Raw genomic sequence first — 8,984 nt, 5'->3', positions numbered from 1 at the left:
AGATTGCTACCACAGGAGAAGGGCTGTTGCCAAATACATGTACCTTCATCTGGTAATCTATGACTTCATTGTTGACGTTGTTGTCCTTGTGCCACAGGAACCTTAGGTAGTTCCTATTGTCTTCCCTGACTATAAAGCAATGGAACATTTGTTGGATATCAGCTACTACTGCAATAGGTTCTTGTCTAAAGCGGATTAGCATTCCTATGAGGCTGTTGTTTAGGTTTGGCCCACTAAGGAGTAGGTTGTTGAGGGAGACACCATCATACTGTGCACAGAAATGCTGGGTGCTCATTGACTATAGATCTGTGTCCGGCATCTAGACTAATTGTTAAAATGTGATATGCAAAAGTGCAATAGCAACGTATCATAAAACAATTTAATAAAGATTTAAAAAATCCGGATAGCAAAGGGTACATAATACATTTAAAATCTCACAACAAATAATGTGTTGGCATCAATAGATATGACATATAACATGAGATATAACATATATATTAATCAACAAATGTCCCGAGGGATAATATTAGCCTCCAGCCAAACCTAAAGATAAAAATGTTCCTATTTGTGCCAGAGTGAAAAAGACTGTGCAGTCATAATATGATGGAAAAAGAACCAGACAATAGAGGGCAAAGAAATTCTGCTCGGAGAGCGTGAGTCTATGTTGGTGACAAACAGCCGTGACCTAAGTTTATCCAGGCTTTGATAAATTGCTATAAAAAGTTATTACTTAAAGGGAAAAGATCAAATTCCTAGATGTGGGCAATTAGAACAATGTTTCTTATATATATCTCTCTAATCAAATATTGTAGCATGACATAAGCAATTTACAGGGTCCAATGATGACAGATAAAATATATTATCAGGTAAAAAAAATCTGTATCTAATCACTATTAGTTCAAAACCAGCAGTCCCATTATATAAACGGGTATGGCACTTGTTTGTATATATTCCTGTATTGGTAAGCACAAGAACAAAGATATGTCAAGGTTAGAGATGCAGGACCTACAGTACCCCGTATTCGCAGGTAGTCCCCTATCCTGCTACTTACCTGGCCCTCTCTGCTTCGCTTCCAAGGTCAAATGAGATTGGGTACAACCAGAGAGGTATGACTGTAGGTACATCATACTCACCTCCCAGAGCAATCTGTCCAGAGCGCCAATCACTATATTGGAGAGTGCCAAATTCTATCTTCGATATGAATAATACCTTTTAATTCCCCCTTTTTTCTAATTACTCTATCACAACATAAGTGTAATATTGGGTTTTCTGTCATCCTTTATTTACACTAATACTTCAGATGAACTTTATATATATTTGCTTGCAACTCACTGCTTCATATAATCAGTACTGAACCTACCCATTGGCAGGTTCTGATTAGCACATCTGGTCTGCAGATTTAACAACCTATCAATGGACAATTCCATTTACAAGGCAACTATATAAAGAGGCAAAAGGGATTTTGCCCTCCAAATATCCCTGAGGAAGCCTATTATCGGGCGAAACACGTAGGCTAAGGACTATACACAGATTATATACATGTTTACCAACACTCAACATACTTTTTCTTTTCATCGCTAAGCCGGCTACACGAGAATACAAATCGGACAAGAACAACCGCATGCGCATGCGCGGACTCCGGACTTTACACTTTCACTCGGCATCTAGATATGAAGCAGCGCGGACGGAGACTTCTGGATGGACACTTGCACAGCGGGTTTCCCGGGAGCGGGGTAAGTGAACTCTCTTTTCCCTCCTGTGCATCACCAAAGTTGCTGCTATCTTTGAAGTGTTATATTGAATTGACTTTCATTGGCATGAATATCTCTGGGAGCATTAACAGTGACAGGAACCTGCTGCTTATGAGGCTGTCTGTGCCACACGTGAGACTCACGGACTGTCTGTGACTTTTAACCCATGATGTCAGATGATAGAAGATTGGACTATTATAGCAACTTGAATCCATTTAAGTGTACATATACAATGCTTACCCATTAATACTAAGAGAGTGAGCATTTTTTTTCTGTTCTGCAGAACCCTATATAACAGCAGGGTCTCCGCTGGACTATTTGTTCTATTTCAATCTGCTATACACAACACGTTTTTATTTGGTACCAATACCTTGGTCTTGGAAGATAAATATATGTCTCTATCTATCTTTGCGTGTTTGCATATTTATACCCATATGTGATATATGCATAACTGATAGTCAACATTTCACTTCACTCATCTTATCAGGCGTCTGGGGATTGCCCCAAGTTTACTTGTAGTAGAACTTGCTGTTTGATCTGCATTCTGTTACGTCTCCCGAGAGACGCCTATTAGACAGTGTTGACACTGGCCTTCCCAGGGCGTGGAGTCTAACGGTCCTCCCAGTCTTCACCAAGAACCGCCGCAAGGCGGGATGGATTTGGCTGCCGGAGGACCGCAGGTCGCGGCCCCTGGGTTGGCCCCCTGATGTAATAGATGGAGAACATGAGATGACAGTTAGCTGAAATTAGCAGCAATGAAGCAGAAGTCCTGACGAGTCAGCGAGGTTCCGGTTCAGATACGCTGAGGCAACCACAGATGGAGGAGTCACCAAATGGAAGCCCGGAAGCACCGCAGAATGCACCTGTGAGCAAGCCACAGAGAGGTCTAGGAAAGCCGGGTCGGTATACACGTGTAGCCGAGTCAGATACACCAAGGAGCAGACAGTAGAATGGTCAATGATAGCCAGGTCGGATACACAGGTTCAGCCGGGTCGGATACGCCAAGGAGCAAACAGTAGGGTAGTCAGCAAAGCAGAGGTCATGCAGAGGGGAAACAGCAAATGCAGCAAAGGTACACGGAGGTAAGCCAGACGCCGAGGAGTAACTCATTGCACAGCTAGTGTGTCAGAACGAGGAAGAAATAGGAGGGGAGATTCAAATTCAAATTCCCCGCCTCCAGATCACATGACCGCAGCCGTCTCTGGCCGGAATCACGGTGCATCGGTCGCGATCAGAGGTAAGTTCCTGACACATTCTCCCAGCCATGACTTGGTGCAGAAGGGAAATGTGCAGGCGGTTGTAGGATTGGGTTGAGATGGGTGAAGTGCCTGCACGTGGTCCTCACAGTCGTAATCTATGAACTTAATAGCGGTTTTACAATCCTTAGCAAAATGATCAGTAGAAGCATCTAAAACATACCCCAAATTTCTTTAGAAGTTCCTTGCATTCTTGGAGTGGTTTCTTTCTGAAACCAATGCATTTTTTGAGGGGATGTGGCTTCTTATGAATGGGACGATTGGGGTTTTCAATTCTTTCACCTTGGTTGCTCTTGTCAGGAGCTGATATTGGTGTTGGAAGGATTTCAGTCTTTTTCACTGTCACCGGACCTCTGTAGTTCTTGTAGTTAGGGCGTGGGCTGTCATACTTGGGAGTAGGTGAACCAGGGTGATTTGACTCACTATAGGAAAAGCTTGGGTCATTCTTGGATTCTGCGATGTTCCTGACAAACTCACAGAAGTAGGAAAAGGGAGGGAAGGAGACTCGATTTTCCCATTTGTATCTTGACCCAAGTGTAGTCCACTTTTCTTGAATACTGTATGGCAGCTTGGAAACTATTGGGTTTACCCAATGAGCTGTGTCCAGGTAACTGAGGCCAGGTAAGTGAGTATCCGTTTTGGCCAGCTGGAGCTCAAAGAGTAGGTCACCGAACTCTTGGAATTTCTCATTATCCTTACTAGGTATATTTGGAAAATCTCACAGCCGTTTGAACAGAGCATTCTCTATGGCTTCAGGACTTCCAAAGCTTCGTTCTAACCTTTCCCAAGCAGCAATGAGGCAGACAGATCTGAATCTCTTGACACGTTTGGTAGATTGTGGGCTGAGCCACGTGATCAGCAGATCTAGTTCTTCAGCAGCAGTAATGCCAAGGTCACTAATTGCAGTTCTGAAGGCACATTTCCAACCTCTGTAGTTCTAAGGCTGGTCATCATATCTAGTGAGGCCGGTCTTAATAAGTTCACGGCAAACCATGTATCTTGCAAAGTCTGAAATGTCTGTTCTCTCTGACTTTGGGCAAGGCATTGCTGGCTGAGTAGTGCTGTTCATATTATTTGTGGTGTTCTGGGTAAGAGACACAGGGAGATATGTCCATAGGTCTTACTGCATGTGGAACTGTGCTGTTGCCAGGAATCTGGTAATTTACTGGCATATTGGTTTGCGACCAGGCGTTTGTATATTGAGCTTGTTGAGGTGTTGGGCCCTGGTGCACTGTGGTGTGTGAAAATGAGTCAGGCTGACAAAGGGGTTGTGCATTGAACTCACCTTGGAGGTGGTGTGTTGCATAGGGATCTGAGTCTCTTTGTTCCATAAAGATGTGCGCACTGTTAGGAATGTTTGCAGCAATCAGGAATTCACTGTTTTGGCTCAGGAGGTAGTCTCTTGTGCGCTTAAGAGAATCCTCCGCATTCACTTCACTTGAACTGATGCTGTCTCTTTAACTTCCACTGGCAGCTTGTTCCAAAACCCTTAACCGTACCAGTGCTGCGGCATGCTCACTTTGTTTCTCTAAAGCTTCTATTGCCGCCTTTTCACATGCTACTCTGGCTTCCATTTCTGCCTTTTTGCGTGCTACCATTTCTGCCTATTTTGTGCAAAGTCGGCTTGTATTTTGGTAGTCTCTGCTTCTGCACGTGCCTTTAAAAGTTGTTCGCTGAGCATGGAATATTTTGAACATCGTGACTTAGATGATCGTTTTGAACGCTGGGTGGACACAGAAATGTGTGATGATGTTTCCAATAATTGTGCGATTTTTACCGCTGTCCTAGACTTAACTTCATGTAATAAATCCAAATTGAGATGATTAAAGCATTGCAATTCTTCTAAAGAATCCTGAGTATTTCATTTCTTCACAATGCTTATATATTCATGGCTTTTCTCTGTATAAAGCTCATATACTGAAGTTGTCCTAGGGCTCCCTCTAGTGGTGACACATCAGAAACAGGCTGAGAGATGGTGGACATATGACTTAGCAATTTTTGCCACAAGTTTAGGACATTGGAAGAAAGTTCATGCTTCCTACCTTCAAGATTTTCTTTAACCTTCCACATAGGTTTAGCAGAGCGTTTAGACTGCAGGTTGAGGTCCATAACTTCTTGTTCTGATTGTAGGTATTGCATACTTGCCAACTCTCCCGGAATGTCCGGGAGACTCCCGCATTTTGCGAGAGTCTCCCGGACTCCCGGGCGAGTGTGGCAATCTCCCGAATTCTGCCCACTTCACTAGGAAGTGCCCACTTCCTAGTGAAGTGGGCAGAATTAGATCCCAAACGCCGCGATTCCCGATGAATCGCGGCGTTTAGCCCCGCCCCCCGCTGTCAAATGACGCAATTTGCGTCATGACGTCACAGGGGGCGGGGCCGAAATGACGCGATTTTGGCCGCCCCGCCCCCTCACGCCCCCCTCCACTGGCTGGCTCCCGGAAGAGAGCTGAAGAAAGTAGGTAAGTATGAGGTATTGATCATCTTGAACGGGCTGCACAGTATTTCCTACAGCCATGATAGCACACAGGTAGAATGGATCTAAATAATACTGGAGTGAGTTTGTAGCTTGCTAGAAGAATCTATACTGTAATGATCTGTGCTGTAGCTGCACACACTGATGATTTCTTCTTACACTGTAAGCAAGCTTGTTATTGGCTTTGTAACTGGCAGTTTTTTATCCACATTGTAAAGGAACGGCATGGTGTATGGTGTTACAACCCCTTAATCTAATCCATACCTGACCTGCACTTTTTAGCTATGTTGCTATCAGGAAGTATCAGTGATGTAACTATAATATCTCCTTGGAAAAGTACTTCAGGGTTTAAATTCCACCTCCACAGGGAACACTCAGGAGTTGAGTGAAATAAGCTACCATTGTTATTTCTGTTTGCTCCCTATTGTCCGCTAGTGAGCTCTACAGCCAGCTAAGAGCTGGACCCAGCAGGGGTCACCTGAGGGAAGACACCTGGGGAGGTGGGGGAGGGGCTGGATAGTTTAAGCAGCCCACCAATCGAGACCTTTTTCAATTCCCCTGGGCAGGCAGTTTCCAAGGTGGGATTAGGAGGTGATAAAAGAGCTGGACACATGTGTGACTAAATTTTGGCAAAGAGATGAGGCTCTGCCAGAGATGCGCTGTGGAACATATCTCACTGAATTTATTTGAACGGATTTCCTCACTTGTTGGACCTGCTATCGTTACGGGGCCGTGCTGTATTTAATCCTGTTCTGCAGAATAAATCATCTTTCTATTTAACCGTGTCTGAGTCATTTGGGAATCACGTATCTAATCACACATCTTTTCACTATTCTGACTCAATAATACCACTTTCATACTGCCGCCCCGGCAATATCCCGGGTTTTTCAAGCCGGGTTTTTGCCGGGGCTCTGAGCGTCCCAGCTCAGAAACACCATTTATACTGCACCTCGGACCCGGGAATTTCCCAGGTTGACCCCATTCATACTGCACAAGTCTGTGCCCTGGCAATTTGTGGGAGTCATCACCAGAGCAGTTTTCATTGGCTGAAAAAAGATGATGTCATTGAAAGGTGACTGGTTTGTTAACGCATAAAGATGATGCAAAAGTGGGTGGTGATTGTTTACCACATTACTTTTCATCATGGCCGACGACTCACTTTTGTGTAGCCCAGAGTTCATGTTTACTAGTGTGTTTTTGCTGTTTTATGCAGCAAGTGAGAGTTTGCTGCAGCTGCTGACACTGTGCACTCTTGCACAGTCCCAGTTCAGGAGGAGGAAGGCGAAGTTTATGGCACAACAGAAGAAAACTCGGTGTCTGTATATGCGCGGGAGGAGAGCTTTTCTCAGGGCCAGCATTGCCTCAATTTTGAGATTTAGTGCTGCCAGTAACCGAACCATGCATGCCAGAGAGCGTAGCCACGGAGAAGCTTTCTGGTCTACTGTGGAAGCGTTTGAGGAACAGCAGTGGATGCAACACTTCAGAATGTCACGTGGGACATTTAACTATGTGCTGGACCTTATTACCCCAGCACTTTCCAGGAAGGCCACTAACTTTGGGAAACCTATTCCACCATGTAGGCGCCTTTCTATTGTGTTGTGGTGGTATGCTACCCCTGGAGAATACCGGACAATCTCCTGCTTGTTTGGAGTGGGGATATCCACGGTGTGCACTCTAGTGCATGAAGTCACCACGGCATTGCTGGAAGCCCTGTATCATCGCTTCATCTCCTTACCGCAAGGTCAGCGCCTGGATGATACAATTGCAGGATTCCTGAAGCGTGGGTTTCCACAGTGTGCTGGAGCCATAGACGGGACACACATCCCCATCATTGCCCCCACAGACAACCATGCGGATTACTACAGCCGCAAAGGCTGGCATTCCATCATTCTGCAGGCTGTGGTTGACCACAACTATTGGTAAGCATTTGTTATGTTTTTTTTTATGTGACTGTGCCATGTGTAATGCGTATTGTAAAACATTGCTATATGTATTTTTTTATGTCAGTTTCACAGATGTTTTCATCGGCTGGCCTGGACGTTCCCATGACGCCAGAGTTCTAGCAAATTCAGACCTTTACCAAATTGCTGAGGAAAGACAAGATGGCTGGCTGTTCCCTAGAGAGGTAAATATAGGTGTAATGTTGTATGATGTTTTTGTAATTGAAGCTTATATACTATTGTTTGCTATCAATATTGTATGTATTTAATGCCCCTTTTTATATATAGATGTACCACTTGCAAAATGCATTTTCACCATATGGTACCAAGTGTACTGCGTTATGTGACCAATATTTTTAACATGGTGACGTGAAACTGCATGTTTTTACTTACAGAAATCTACCTTTGTTGATGGTGTGGAGATACCGGTACACATCATTGGGGATGCTGCTTACCCTTTGAGGCGCTGGCTGATGAAGGGGTTCACTCAGCAACATCACCTGTCTCAGGAACAGATCCGGTTTACACATACCCTCAGCTCGGCTCGGATGGTGGTGAAAAATGCTTTTGGGCGCTTGAAAGGACGTTGGCGCTGTCTATTGAAGCGCATTGACATTGACACCAAGCTTGTGCCCCACGTGGTTGCTGCTTGCTGTATTTTACATAACATTTGCGAAATACAAAAAGAGCAATTTCTACCAGTGGAATGTGCAGGAATCTGAAATGCCAGTGCTGTCAGTGGACTCCAGTACTTTTGAAGGAGAGCGCACCAATACCTCTGCTGAACTTACTAGGACCACCCTCACTGCCAATTTGACCTCACTTGTTTGAATGTACCACACAAATGTAAAAAAAAAGAAAAAATGTTTATTTCACATATTGTATTTTGTTTTGTACATATTTCCTCATATGTCTCTTCACAAAAATATAAAATGACACAATACAAAAGTGCTTACTTGCATGTAGAAAAAAAAACCACATATATACACAAGTAGTAAACAGAACACACAAATGTGCCCAAACAGTAAGTGCAAATTTGATTTTCATGTAATATGTGAAGCTAACGGCGTGATTCCAGATCACACGTAACATACATGATAACAATTAACTGTTAAACATTTGTCCATAAAACATGATTATTACAATTGCCGATATTGTGGCATTTCTGGTTGTGGAGTGGTTTGGTTACCAGGTGGGTATTCTATGTTGGGGTTATCCATAGGTTGAGCATGTTGTGTATTCTGTACCGGGTTTGGAGGGTTATTGTTGCCTAAAATGGGTTGCCCCCGCTGGTACATAGGATAATGTCCATCATAATAGTAAGGACTTGGAGGAGGTGCCTGCACCCGTGAGAGGAGTCTGTCCATGAATCCCATCATACACTCACGATTTTCGCGTAACACGCATTCCTGCATGTTCATGATTTGCATGAGGAAAGATTCATGGAGTTCCCGCTCATTGTCCATGAAACGCTGCAGTTGTGTATTCTCGTGTTCCCTCATGGTGCTGTCCATCTCCCGCAGTTGATCCATTATGACAGTTGTCATTGTTTTAGTTGCTTG

The 8,984-nt window shown here is 44.1% G+C and overlaps 1 pseudogene; it reads right to left on the bottom strand.

Annotated features, from left to right (window-relative positions):
- Positions 1-1,002: 1,002 nt before the first annotated feature.
- On the bottom strand, positions 1,003-1,120 carry LOC142159588 (5S ribosomal RNA; annotated as a pseudogene).
- Positions 1,121-8,984: the final 7,864 nt, after the last annotated feature.

Source organism: Mixophyes fleayi, chromosome 5 (assembly GCF_038048845.1).
Source record: "Mixophyes fleayi isolate aMixFle1 chromosome 5, aMixFle1.hap1, whole genome shotgun sequence".
In the NCBI taxonomy this organism is placed as follows: Eukaryota; Metazoa; Chordata; class Amphibia; order Anura; family Limnodynastidae; genus Mixophyes; species Mixophyes fleayi.
The sequence above is the reverse complement of the archived record's forward strand: the minus strand, read 5'-3'. Positions and strand labels throughout refer to the sequence as shown.